At 39.8% G+C, this 13,589-nt stretch overlaps 1 long non-coding RNA gene across 1 annotated transcript in view; it reads left to right on the forward strand.

The window, feature by feature from the left end:
• LOC139810272 (uncharacterized) overlaps nucleotides 1-12,535 on the forward strand; it is a 51,742-nt gene extending 39,207 nt beyond the window's left edge. Inside the window, exons 2-4 of the long non-coding RNA XR_011731274.1 lie at nucleotides 7,951-8,129; nucleotides 11,063-11,139; nucleotides 11,258-12,535. This is a non-coding gene — a long non-coding RNA (uncharacterized lncRNA). The remainder of the gene's footprint in view (nucleotides 1-7,950; nucleotides 8,130-11,062; nucleotides 11,140-11,257) is intronic.
• Nucleotides 12,536-13,589: the final 1,054 nt, after the last annotated feature.

Below are 13,589 nucleotides of genomic sequence, written 5' to 3' on the forward strand. Positions count from 1 at the left end.
AAATATCACCGTACTTGATAATAAAAGAAAAGCGGCCCTTGGTGAGCAGAACCGCAGGGTGCCGCGCAATACGGTTATTAATATATAAAGCGGCTAATCCGTTTCCACTGCAAAATCATTGCTGGGAGCTGGGTGTGCAAGCAGGCTCAGATAAGATACTACACACACGGCAGCCCCCAGCTCCTCAGCATGATGCAGAAGCAGATCCTGGGCCTCTCTGCTTTTGTTCAGATTGACTTGGATGATGGTCGACATTGTGTTTATTTATTGCTAAAGCCAGCATGTGGCCTAGGAATAGTGCTTCTCTCAAACCAGGCAGGGGAGGACCCCAGTCGGTTAGCTGACTGCCTGCCAGCCTCCTCGCAAATCACGCAGTGTGAAGCTGCTTCGCATTTTCCAATTTAGTGGGCCTGTGCGCCAAATTTGAAACAGAACCCGGTACGGTCTTCCGGGTAACTGCATGTGTTCCTGATAAGCCCATATTTCCAACATTTATAACATTGAACGGGCCTCGCGTCCAGGAGTTCTACACGAGCAACCGTCCATCCAATCTTCAGTTTTCCAAAAAGAGTCGCCTTAATTGCTGCGGTCATCGGGAATTTAATCCAAACTGAATGCAAACCGTTTCGCATCGGCCTGATGTTCCCGATCTTTATGTCTGCTTCATCGCAATCTCCAGTGATAAGACAGTGTTAGAAATGTCGAGATTTAATCATCAATGTTCCAAATACGCATTTCGCCCATTGTGGTGGGCCTGTTGACGGGCGTCAGAACCTCCCAATACCTCCTCTAATTTCTTAGACAATGCGTCAGCCTTAGAGGCTCCATTCTCGCCAGAGATCTCAAAAATAATACCGCCATTTATTTCACGACGTATCTTGGAGTTTTCGATACCCAAGGTATCAAGAGCAATATTATCCGGGTTTTCTTCAAGATATCTGCATACGAGGTCCCTGAGTCGATGCTGGTAATGGAAATAACCGCTGATTTAGGGGGCTTACGTCGGGAGACCCCGCGAGAGGTTCTACCTGTTCCACCAGATATCGCTATGTTTCTAAGTGTACCACGTCGGAGCTCACGTTCCACTTCACCATCGAAATTCCCAGGAGCTACCTTCTGGATATTCCTTGTCGTCCGAGTTTCTTTTGTATTCGCCTCTTCAGACGGTCTGTCTGAATGAGCCGCAAGTTTCGCACGTAACTGTCTTTTGCGGTCAGCCAAGTAGTTCATCTGTACCTTGATTTGGTTTATCTCCAGATCAAGCTCTTCGTTTTCCGCCTCATTAGGGGAGAGAACAGCTCCAGGAGGGTCCAGACATGTTTTAACTGGTTTTCCAGTTTTTTGTACAGGAAGAACGCCAATCTTGCTATTGTTGACACCGGGAATACGTTTCCTAAAGTTTATCCCAGATCGAAAATCCGTGTTCGATCCACTAGATGGTATCCGCACTTTTCTGTCTCCCAGTAACAACTGGTTGCTGGTCATTTTAGGTTTTGTTATCACCCGAGGAAGGGGGGAAACTCCGGCTGCTCCTGATGATATAATTTGTCTCCTCAGACTCCGTAGCAGGTACCGTCTTCTTACGAGGGGATCGCGGTGCGGATGAAGGAAAGCTAGAAGTAGTACGATGGGCCTCAAGCTCCCTTCTCAGTTTATCGTTCTCTTTCTCTAATCTGATATAGCGAGTATCAGAAGAAGTCAGAATCGGCTCGACTTTCTCGAGCCTAGTCATACGATCTCGAAGAGCATCGATCTCCTTTTTAAGCATGACATTCTCATCTTTAATTAGGGATTGCTCCCTTTTAGTCTTCTCCTCGCGCTTGAAAGCCCAAAACTGCGCAGAAAGTTCGAGATTTTGAGTTCTCAAAGAGGAGACATCTCCGGTTGACTCCAATCTCTCGAAGAGAATAGAAAAGATTTCGGAAATATTTAGCAGATCACGCCTAAGAGAGCCACTTAGTGGCCCCTGAAGGCTTTGACTTCCCGATTGGATCATCTCAATTTTTTCAATAAGATCCGACGTAAGATTATAACGAAAACTTTTATCCGCCAGTGATTAAAAACAAATTCAAATTTTTTATTGCTCGACTACCTGTCTAAATTTATACATAGGTGCACAACGTTTCGGCTCACCGTTAGAGCCTTTATCAAGTGCCGTCTAATCGTCAAAAAGACTCGTCATAAGTTAATCAAGACCTCCTTGCGTTCATGGGAATGTCCCAGCATTGTCACAAAGCACAAACTACGGGAAATCACTCACATAAAACCAACATACAGAGAGAGAAATGCGACAATCAATTCTTACGTGTCTTAAATATTAAAATTCCACACCAAGCATCTTAAGTTTGAGACTCTCCGATATGTGATGTTATGTGAGTGGAATCACTCAGGAGACTGAACGCTGACGAGGAAAAGAATCAAGGAGTCAAAAGGTTGCCAAGAAAAATAACAAATATAAACAATTAAACTGACGAGATGACGCCGTCGTATACAGCGTTTAGATTATTATCTGTATCTCTCTGAAGATTAATAATGTTGTTATGTTTCTTTATAAAAAACATTTCAGCTATCTCTCTCTTTTTCGTATTACACTCCTTGTGTAAAATCTTAGGTTCAGACCACTTGAAATTATGGTTATTGTGTAATCTGTTTGCTCACAACAGAGTGATTGCTGAAATGTTTCTTGATGTCATTGCAATGCCCCCTAATTCTAGTCTCGAGATGTCTCTTAGTTTGCCCTATATAAGAAGCCTCGCAGCTTCCACATTCAATCTGATAAACAATATTGGTTTCTTTGTTCATTGTCAATCTATCCTTACCCCTTTTGATAACTGTGTTCAGCTTCTTCGGTATCGTGTATAATACTTCAAGTCCGACATTTTTTAAGGTACGACATATGCCCTCGCTTAAGCCCTTAATATACGGGATCACTATATGATTACGCGTGTCGAAGGAAACATCTGAGAAATCATCGCCACTATCTTTTCTGTTCTTCAATTGTAATAGTCTATTATGTATACGCTTATTCACTAACTTGGTCGGAAAACAATTATTTATAAGAATGTCTTTAACAATTTTGACATTTGCATAATGAAACCGATCATCAGATAACAAAACAGCACGGTCAACCAAGTTCGTTATAGTATTCATTTTATATTTGTGTGGGTGATTAGAGAAGTAATTTATATATCGTCCCGAAAAGGTCGGTTTTCTGCACCAGTTCGTAATTAGCCTCTCACCATCTCTTATGACTAATGTATCAACAAACGGTATTAAGTTATCAACCTCGGTTTCAAAGGTGAACTGTAAACGGGGGTGGTAGTTATTAAAGACGTCAAGCATCGCATTAACCGCATTCTTCGGCACTATGGCAAAAATATCGTCTACATACCGAAGGAACAACCGAATCTCAAAATTCAGAAGGCTAATGCAGTGCGTCTCCAAGTCATCCATAACTATGTCGGCTAAGATCGGTGAGAGAGGGGATCCCATGGGGCTACCAAATATTTGTTCACAGAATTGACCATCGAAACCAAAACTGGTGGACTGCAAAATCAACTCAACGGCGTGGAGAAACTGTGCCAAATTGAGTTTTGTATGTTGAGAAATGTGGTGCCACCTCTTCGTCAACCCCTCGCACACCAAATCCTTCGGGATGTTAGTGAATAAAGTCCTGACATCAAGCGATATGAGGATCTTGTCAGTATCGATGTTCGCATTCACAATCGTCCTCGCAAAGGACCAACTACCTTTAATGTGAGATCGCGGTTTAGGAATAGATTTTTGTAAAATCTAATCCGACGTAAGGTTGTGACCGGACTTAAATTTTATTTGACTTTATTTACGGTCGCCACTCGGTTTTATCTTTGCCCACCGAGAAAGATATGAACATGAATATCACTGACTCTTACAGAGAGGAAATGGTAAGAGAGTAAAAGTAGGATATGGAAAGATACATTTAGAAGGAAAATGGTGGAAATGGGAAGAGGATGAAGAGGTATTAAGAGATAATGAAGGAAAGGTGTGGAAAGAAAAAGGGGAAAACTAAGAGAGGAAGAAGATGGAGGTAACATGGAAGAGGGAGATGAGAAGGACAAAGAAGGTAAAAAGGAGAATGAGGAAGAGAACTTAGGAGGAAGAGATGGAGAGGAGGATACCGAAAATGGAGAGAGAGAGAAAAGGAAAAGTAGGAGGGAGGAGGAAATGTGGAAGGTGGCTTTCTGGAATGTGGCGGGCATAGCAAACAAGGATAAAGAATTCTGGGAAACGATAAAGGAATGGGATGTAGTGATAATGATGGAGACATGGTTAGATGAGAGGGGGTGGGAAAAGATGAAAGAGAAGATCCCAAGAGAATACAAATGGAGAGTACAGATAGCGACCAGGAAGAACAAGAAAGGAAGAGCGAGTGGGGGTATGCTGTTAGGAATACGGAAGAGAATAGAAGAAATAAAGGAAGAAAGAAAGTTGGAGGAAGAGGAAGGTAAGATCGAATGTAAGATAAGGATAGGAGAGGAAATATGGAGAATAATAGGGCTTTATGTAAATAATGATATAGACAGGAAGCTAGAGGGCCTGAAGGATAAGACGGAGGAGGGAGAAAAAGGAGTAAGGACTATAATAGGTGGGGATTTCAATGCGAGAACGGGGGACGAAGGAGGTTGGGTAGAGGAAGACGAGGAAAGAGTGGAAGGTGGAGGGAGAAGATCAAAAGACAAGAAAATAAATAGGGACGGAAGAAAGCTATTGGAATTCATAGAGGAAAGAGGTTGGATGATACTAAATGGAGGCGTGAAGGGAGATGAGGAGGGTGAATTTACGTACACAGGAGGGAGAGGCGAGACAATTATAGACTACGTGATAGGGGAGGAGAAGGTTAGAGAAAGGGTGGAAAGACTGGAGGTAGGAGAAAGAGTGGATTCAGATCACCACCCAATAACAATATGGATGAGGGGTAAACTTGAGAAAGATCAGAGAAAAAAGGAAGGAGAAAGAGTAAGAAGAAGAGGAATATGGAGCGAGGGGGGAAGAACGCAATTTAAAGAGAGATTAGGAACGATAAAGGGAGGAAAAGGAGAAATACAAGAGGAGATAGAAGTAGGAATCTCAAGGATAAGAAAAGTAATAGAGGAGAACGAAAATGAGGGAGGGAGAAGGGAGAAGAAGAATGGAAGAGGATGGTGAGACGAAGAATGTAAGGAGAAAAAAAGAGAGGTGAGGAAAGAACTGAGAAAATGGAAGAAAGGAAGAGGAGAAGTGGAAAGGTACAGAGAGGAGAGAAAGGAGTACAGAGAAATGTGTAAAAGAAAGAAGAAAGAGGAGAAAGAAAGGATGATAAGAGAAATAGGGGAAGCGAAAACGGAAGGAAAAGTATGGGAGTTGATAGGCAGAGTAAGAAAAAGAAGGAAAAGGATAAATGAAGAGATAAAGATGGAAGAATGGAAGGAGTACTTCATGGAACTAATGGGTGGGATGGAGAATAGGGTAGTGAAAGGAGAAGGGGAAGGGAACAGACAAAAAGAAGAGGAGATAGAGTTGGAGGAGGTAAGAAGTGTAATAAAGAAGTTAAAAGCAGGAAAGGCAATAGGAAATGACGGGATACCGAACGAGGCGTGGAAATTTGGGGGAGAAGAAATGGAGAAATGGATATGGGAAATCTGTAAAAAAGTTTGGAGAGGGGAAGGCTGGCCGGAACAATGGAAGGAAGGAGAAATAGTCCCAATAATTAAAAAAGGAGAAGGACGAGGGGTGAAGGATTATAGAGGAATAACAATAATGTCATCAATGTACAAGATATACACAGCGATACTGGCAGAAAGGTTAAGGAAGGAGGTCGAGACAAAGAATTTGATTCCAGATAACCAGGCAGGATTCAGAAAAGGGATAGGAACGATGGACCAGATATTCGCGCTGAATTATCTGGTAAATAGACAATTGGGTAAGGAGAAAGGAAAGATGACAGTATTTTCCATAGATTTGAAGGCAGCCTTCGACTCAGTGGACAAGGAAGTACTAATTAGGGCGATGACAGAGAGGGGAGTGAGGCAGGGTTTAATAGACAGGGTTAAAGAGGTATTGAGAGAAACGAAGAGTAGGGTAAGAATAGGAAGAGAGTGTGGAGGTGCATTCTGGATGGCGAAGGGCGTGAGACAAGGGTGTCCATTGAGCCCGATACTTTTTAACATATTGATCGCGGACCTGGAAGATTACATGAAGAAAGGAGGATGGGGAGGTGTGAAGCTGAGAGGGGGAAAGATTTACACGTTAATGTATGCGGATAATATAGCACTGATGGCGGAAGAGGAACAGGACATGAGATCAATGATAAGCAGGCTAGAGGGATACCTGGACAAGAAGGGACTAATATTGAGCATAGAGAAATCAAAGTTAATGAGATTCAGAAAAGGAGGAGGAAGGAAGAGGAAGTATGATTGGAGATGGAAAGGAAAGAAACTAGAAGAAGTTAAGGAATTTAAATATCTTGGATATACACTGAAGGAAAATGGGGGACAAGAGACACATATCAGAGAGAGAAGAAGGAAGGCGGCGAGAGTAATGAGGGAAGTGTGGGGGATAGGGAAAAGAATGTGGAAAAAGGACTGGAGAAAAAGGATCTGGCTGTATGATACTCTGATATGGACAGTGATGGGATACGGGGCAGAAGTGTGGGGGTGGAAAGGAAAGGGTGGAGGTAGAAAGTATACACGAGAGATATATCAGATGGATATTTGGGCTAAACTGGAGGACATCCGGATATATGGTGAGAGATGAAGTGGAGAGAGAGATGAGAGGCAGGGCGAGCAAGAGAGCTTGGAAGTTCGAGAAGAAGTTAGAGGAATGTAACGGAGGGGGAATAGCGAAGAAATGCCTAGAGGAAATGAAAGAAAGATGGAAAAAGGGGAAGATAATAGGAAAGTGGGAACAAGAAAGAAAAAGTTATCTGGAAGAGCTGGGGGTGAGAGTTGAAGAGGAGAAAGAGTTAGAAGTGAAAAATCTGGAGAGCAGAGAGAAGGCAAAGCAAAAACAAGAAAGGATGGAAAAGATCGTAGACTCGAAATACAACAGGTGGTATAAATTTATAAGGAAGGACGGGATTCCAGGATACTTAGAGAAAAACTGGGAGGAAGAAAGGTGGAGTAGGGTCGCGAGGTTCAGACTCGGTAATGAAATTAGGGAAGGACTGTATTGGGAAAAAGAGGAGAATAGAAGGTGCAGGATATGCGAGAGGGAGGAAGAAACTTGGAAACACATATGGGAGGAATGTACAAGATGGGAGAAATGGGATGGAGAGGGGTGGCAGGATGTGGTGGAGAATTTACTAGAAGAGGGAGGAGAAAGAAAGAAATGGATGAAAGCGATAGAGGAAATGCGACGAGAGGAAGAGAGGAGAAGGGAAGTGATAGAAGAGAGAGCAGTGTGATTGAGACGTATGAGAGAAAAATATGAAAGAAAGGAAGCAAAGGAAACGGAAGTCCAACCTTAGAATTAAGTTAGAATTAAGTTAGAATTAAGTTAGATATAAGATGTAAATATTGTAAAGGTTTGGGTACGTTCCTGAAAAACGCCAATGGTTTGTGAGAAAAGGAAGAAGAGTAGGAGATTGTAAAGGTTTGGGTACGTTCCTTAAAAACGCCCTTTAAGGCCCCTTAGGGGCAAATAAAGTACTTTCATACATACATACATACATAAGAAAAAAAAGAAGAAGACTGCTCAACTTAAAGGAAATAACAACCGCTGTGATAAAATTATAATTTTATAAACAATTTTACGTTTGTATATTCTGAAAACTTTACAAAATTCACATAAAAATATTATTGTTTATGTAAAATAAATTTTTTATACGATCAATACATTGGTTTCTTTAATAACTTGAAGATTCAATGTTTTCATTAACTTATATTATTAGTGATTGGTGATTTATACATAAATTAAATTTTTCTTTGTTTTTAGATGAGAACCACGGAAGAGCATTTCGGAATAATCCTCGATTATAGCAACATAGCGAGCTCATAACCAATAAATTTGTCGGAGCCAGGGGCAAAGAAAATTTGCACCGACAGTGGCAAGAGTTGGTGGACGTTTTGAATGCCCTGCAGACTGAGACGAGGACATTAAAACAATGGAAACAGGTGTGTAAACAATTATAATAAATTATAATTATTCATAAATTTTTTAACATTTGAGGCTCAATAATATTCATAATTCTATACAATAATAATATTCAAAGATAATATATGTATGTATATATGTATATATATATATATATATATATATATATACATATATAAATAAAGTATACACGATTTTATATAAACAATAGCTTTATTTAGTACATGATCTAAAAAGATATATAAATTGACAATTTTGTTATATATATATATATGTTACGGGCAATTTGATTAATCCGGTCATTATGCATAATGGCCGGGCATTATGCATAATGCCCGCTTCTTTCGGGACATTTGAATAATAAAAGCAAAAATGTTCAAATTAATCAAACTGACCGGTCATTATGCATAATGCCCACAGACAAGTGGGAAATGTGATTAACATATTAAAATATCTTTCTAAAAAGAATGGCAGTCTGTCTATAATTTCAACTTTCTTACTTACAATGAGTTCATGCACTAAAATATTTTATATTTTGTGTTTAAACATAATTTATAACAGACAAATTAATAAATTATTTGGTAAATGTGCAGAATAGTGGCCTTCTCACCGATTTCGTTGAACTTAGGCTTAATCGACGCGTTTTTGCACAAAACGACCGAATCTGGCAGAAAAAAGTGTCGCTCTGCCCCGCGAAGCGAGATGTAGGTTAGTGACGCGCTTTAAACAGTTAAATATTTTTAAAACGCGTCATCTAACTTATGTAGGTTAGTGACGCGCTTTAAACAGTTACATAGGTTAGATGACGCGCTTTAAAAATATTTAACTGGGTAAATCTGAAGAATAGTGGCCTCCTCACCGATTTCGTTCAACTTGGGCTTAATCGACGCGTTTTTGCACGAAACGACCGAATCTGGCAGAAAAAAGTGTCGCTCTGCCCCGCGAAGCGAGATATTAACGGTTAAAGTTGACAGGAATCAAGTTATGATTCCTGTCATATCGACGAGATGCAGCGACTACGACCATGCCCTGCGGCCACACGCGCATGCTCAGTGGTCGCACGCGCATGTAAAACTGCGCCAATTTTAAATGAATCAATCGTGCAGAATAACCAAGCATCTCGATTCAAGCAGTTAGGTCTCACGCTGGGAGTTTCATTAGTTTAATTATGCGTGGGAAGCACACACACACACACACACACAACGGGGGGGTGCGAGGGGGGGCCTTCGGCCCCCCCTCCCCCGCACCTACCCCGCCGGTAGGCTGCGTGGACCTCGCTTTACAACATAAAGTACATGCTAAGTTGTAAAACGAAATTATAAAGTACATGCATGGGGGAGGGTGCAGGGGAGAAAAGCCTTTCTGTTCACGTGCGCTCACGCATGTAAGCCCCCTTGCACCCCTCCATGCATGTGCTTTATAATTTCGCTTTACAACTTAGCATGTACTTTATGTTGTAAAGCGAGGTCCACGCAGCCTACCGGCGGGGTGGGTGCGGGGGAAGGCTGCCGAAGGCCCCCCCCTCGCACCCCCCCGTTGTGTGTGTGTGTGTTTCTCACGCATAATTAAACTAATGAAACTCCCAGCGTGAGACCTAACTGCTTGAATCGAGATGCTTGGTTATTCTGCACGATGTAACTGTTTAATAATTTTCGTTAAAGCAGGGCACATACACACGTGTGTATGCCCTGCTTTATAGAAGTTGTGATTTTCGTTAAAGCAGGGCACACACACGTGTGTATGCTGGTGTATGCCCTGCTTTATAGAAGTTGTGATTTTCGTTAAAGCAGGGCATACACACGTGTGTGTGCCCTGCTTTAACGAAAATCATTAATATGAACTTTTCATATACCAACTATTCTCTGCTTTAACAATTTTATTTCTGTTTCGTTAACTTCAACACTTAATATCTGTAACATAAATAATTTGTTAAAGCAGAGAATAGTTGATATATGAAAAGTAAATATTTATGTGTACTTTTCATATACCAACTATTCTCTGTTTTAACAAATTATTTTTATGTTTCGTTAACTTAAACGCTTAATATTTGTAACAGAAATAATTTGTTAAAGCAGAGAATAGTTGGTATATGAAAAGTACACATAAATATTTACTTTTCATATATCAACTATTCTCTGTTTTAACAAATTATTTAGTTTTAACAAATATTTAAGTCCGCTATCGCTATCGCCTATTGTGCAAGGGGCTTAAGATTGCCGGGAAAATCAACTCAAATGAGATGATTTATCAAAATGACCATTTAGCATTGGGAAATATGCATAATGACCGGGCAATTTGATTAATTCTTCTCTATTAATCATATTGGCCGAACAAATTGGGAATTATGCATAATGCCCGGCCATTATGCATAATGCCCAATTTATCAAATTGCCCGTAACATATATATATATATATATATATATATATATATATATATATATATATATATTGTATATATATATATATTTAATATGCAATGTACAATATACTTATTTTTTCATGTACATCGTGGACAGAAAGATTGATTTTTTTGTAATACGTTTTGGAATGTGTTTGTTTAATATATTATAATGTTTAATTTTTTAACAAGTCACACTCAATAGACCCCTGGTAACACAATCTGATAGCTCAGATACGTCCCGAAGAAGTGCGCAAGGAAACAGTACAAAATTGCGATAGAAGTACATAATATATGTGATTATAATATATCTCTGTGATTATAACTTGTAATAAATTTTTATATATAAATTTCACATTAGCTTCTTACAGCAGACACTGCTGCAATAGTACAGTAAGTACTCGTTCAATCACAGATATTATGCACATCTGTCGCAATTTTGGACTGTTTTCTTGCGCACTTCTTCGGGACTTATCTGAGCTTGCGTTACCAGGGACGTTTAACAGGTACGTTTAACCGCTCAGTAGCAATTAATGATTTAGCTCTTATTTTTAGAATTTATAACAAAGAAATCAATGTCGAGTGTCGACAGACAATGCTGCAGTTATATAAATAACATATATGTATACAGAGTGAGTTGTTACATGAAAAATTACTTACCTCAGATACTGAATAAATAACAATGATTCTCAAATCCTTAAGATATTCCTGAACCTTCTGAATATTCTGTAATAACTTGAAAAATTACAGAAGTAAGGAAAACACGTCCGTACAGGTTCATGTTATCGCAGAAAAGAACAATGCGCAGAGAAAAACAAAATAGCCGCGCTGGCCGTTGGGAGGAGACTTTCCGTTATTATGGCGGATTTACACTGCACAAACTTCTCCATTAAGGCGGCATAAGGTGTACCCAGCACAGTCGACCAATCAGAATTAGATCGCGTTTTCAGCTTGCCAATTGGCAATGTGGGCTATCACATCCCGTCTGGCCGCGCTTGCGTCGATTGCGCGCGCCAAAATATAGTAAGGTTATTATTAAAAAATGTTATTACTTCAGTTAATTAATTATAAAAATAATTATAATTAATCCTTAAGGGGATCCTATAGCGAAGGCCGAACTTCCTCGACGTCGGTAATGTCAACATTTCTAATCCTGTTTTCTATGTTATATATCTATATCTGTTTTTGTCTAACGAGAGGCATCTGTCTTTGTTCGATTGCTGCGCCATCTCTCGCTACACGCAATACTGCTTATCCTATCAACCTGAATGTGCTTTTGCTTAAGGGGATCCTATAGCGAAGGCCGAACTTCCTCGACGTCGGTAATGTCAACATTTCTAATCCTGTTTTCTATGTTATATATCTATATCTGTCCTTGTCTAACGAGAGGCATCTGTCTTTGTTCGATTGCTGCGCCATCTCTCGCTACACGCAATACTGCTTATCCTATCAACCTGAATGTGCTTTTGCTTAATAAAACTTCATTTTACAAAATCTTTTTTTCTAGACGTTGAATCTTAGTTTTATTTACATGATATTGTTCCTACATGTTGTCTCTACGTCGCCTTGGTGTCATTATATATAAACTGCAGTAATTTTGTTATTGTCGTCAGATGACAGTTGTATGTGTCCAAATTAGTAAAATTTTTAATTTTTTTTTGTTCCCGATATGAAATCGTATAACGCGATGTAGATTTTTGTGCGTACTTTAATTCTAGACCAAAAACTTGCAATTCTGTAAAGCCAATTCAAAGATTTCTTAAAATGAAAAAATGTCGGTAACTACCGCCACTATAGGATCCCCTTAAGGTGCATACATAGGTCTACGGTGTCCGAGCTATTGTGATACACGTGGGTCTGTCACGTTAGGACCCAAATTTAAACAGTAACCCGCAGACTCAATCCCACTATTATAATCAATTAGGAATAAATATTATCAGTGCTAAATTAATTTAAAATTATATAGAATAATAATTTAAAAAATGTTATTACTGCAATTAATTAATTATAAAAATAATTATAATTAATCCTTAAAGTGCATACATGGGTCTACGGTGTCCGAGCTATAAAGTGATATATGTGCTCGTTTTTTTTTCATTTATCAAAATGCCTATAAAATTGTCAACTATAATGTAGACAAATGTTTCATGAATTTTTTTTAGATTTTTTAAAGTACTTTAAGGTAGGGGAAAATAGCGTTGAACCTGATGACAGACCCACGTATGCACTTTGAAGGTACCGAAAAAACGTATGCATATTAATTAAGGGTTAAGTATTCTAGGTTTCCAATTAAAACTCTTTAATCGATCGACTGCAATTGGCTATCATCGCGTCATGACAATTCGACCAATTAAATTGCAAGATTAAATCGTCAAGACATTTCGACCATGGATTTTGGTCTTTCTAAATTGATGTAAATTTGACGCTTTTATATATATATAATATATATATATATATACATGTATATATATATTTATATATATTATAAATTTTAGATTTCAATACATGCTCAGTACGCTGTACTGATATGGTACAGTTCCTATTGCGCATATAAACCGAACAGTACGCAGTACAGGTACGACGATAGTACCAGAATGGTACGTTGTATCAGTATCATGTATCATTTTTGTACTGGTACTGTACAGCTACGCCGTACACTGACATCTCGTGGCAGTACAGTAACAATACGGTAGCAGTCTCTTGTGCGGGAATCGCACGCTTGGTTATCTGGGCCGCCGCTTAACCGTTTGCCGACGGGAATTTGGTTGACGAAGGTCGGGGACAACCGAGAGCTCTCGATTGAGGCACAGAGCGCTGGACCTCATTGGTGTGTCGCTCTAGGACTTAGGTAGCTTCGTCGGGAACAGCGGAACGCTGGTGTGGAGACGAAGTGTCTTTTCTCGCCGGAACGCCGGTTTATATATCCCGGCGCGGCGGGTTCGGTGGGAGGGAGGCCGATCCTCAAGCCTGCGTTCTGAAACCTTACTCGAGTTAACTCTAGTTAACTCGAGGCGTTCAGAAATGCCGAGTTGACCCATTTGTGGCGTTCAGAAACACGCTTGAGTCAACTCTCGAGTTAACT

This window comes from Temnothorax longispinosus, chromosome 3 (assembly GCF_030848805.1).
Source record: "Temnothorax longispinosus isolate EJ_2023e chromosome 3, Tlon_JGU_v1, whole genome shotgun sequence".
Lineage (NCBI taxonomy): Eukaryota > Metazoa > Arthropoda > Insecta > Hymenoptera > Formicidae > Temnothorax > Temnothorax longispinosus.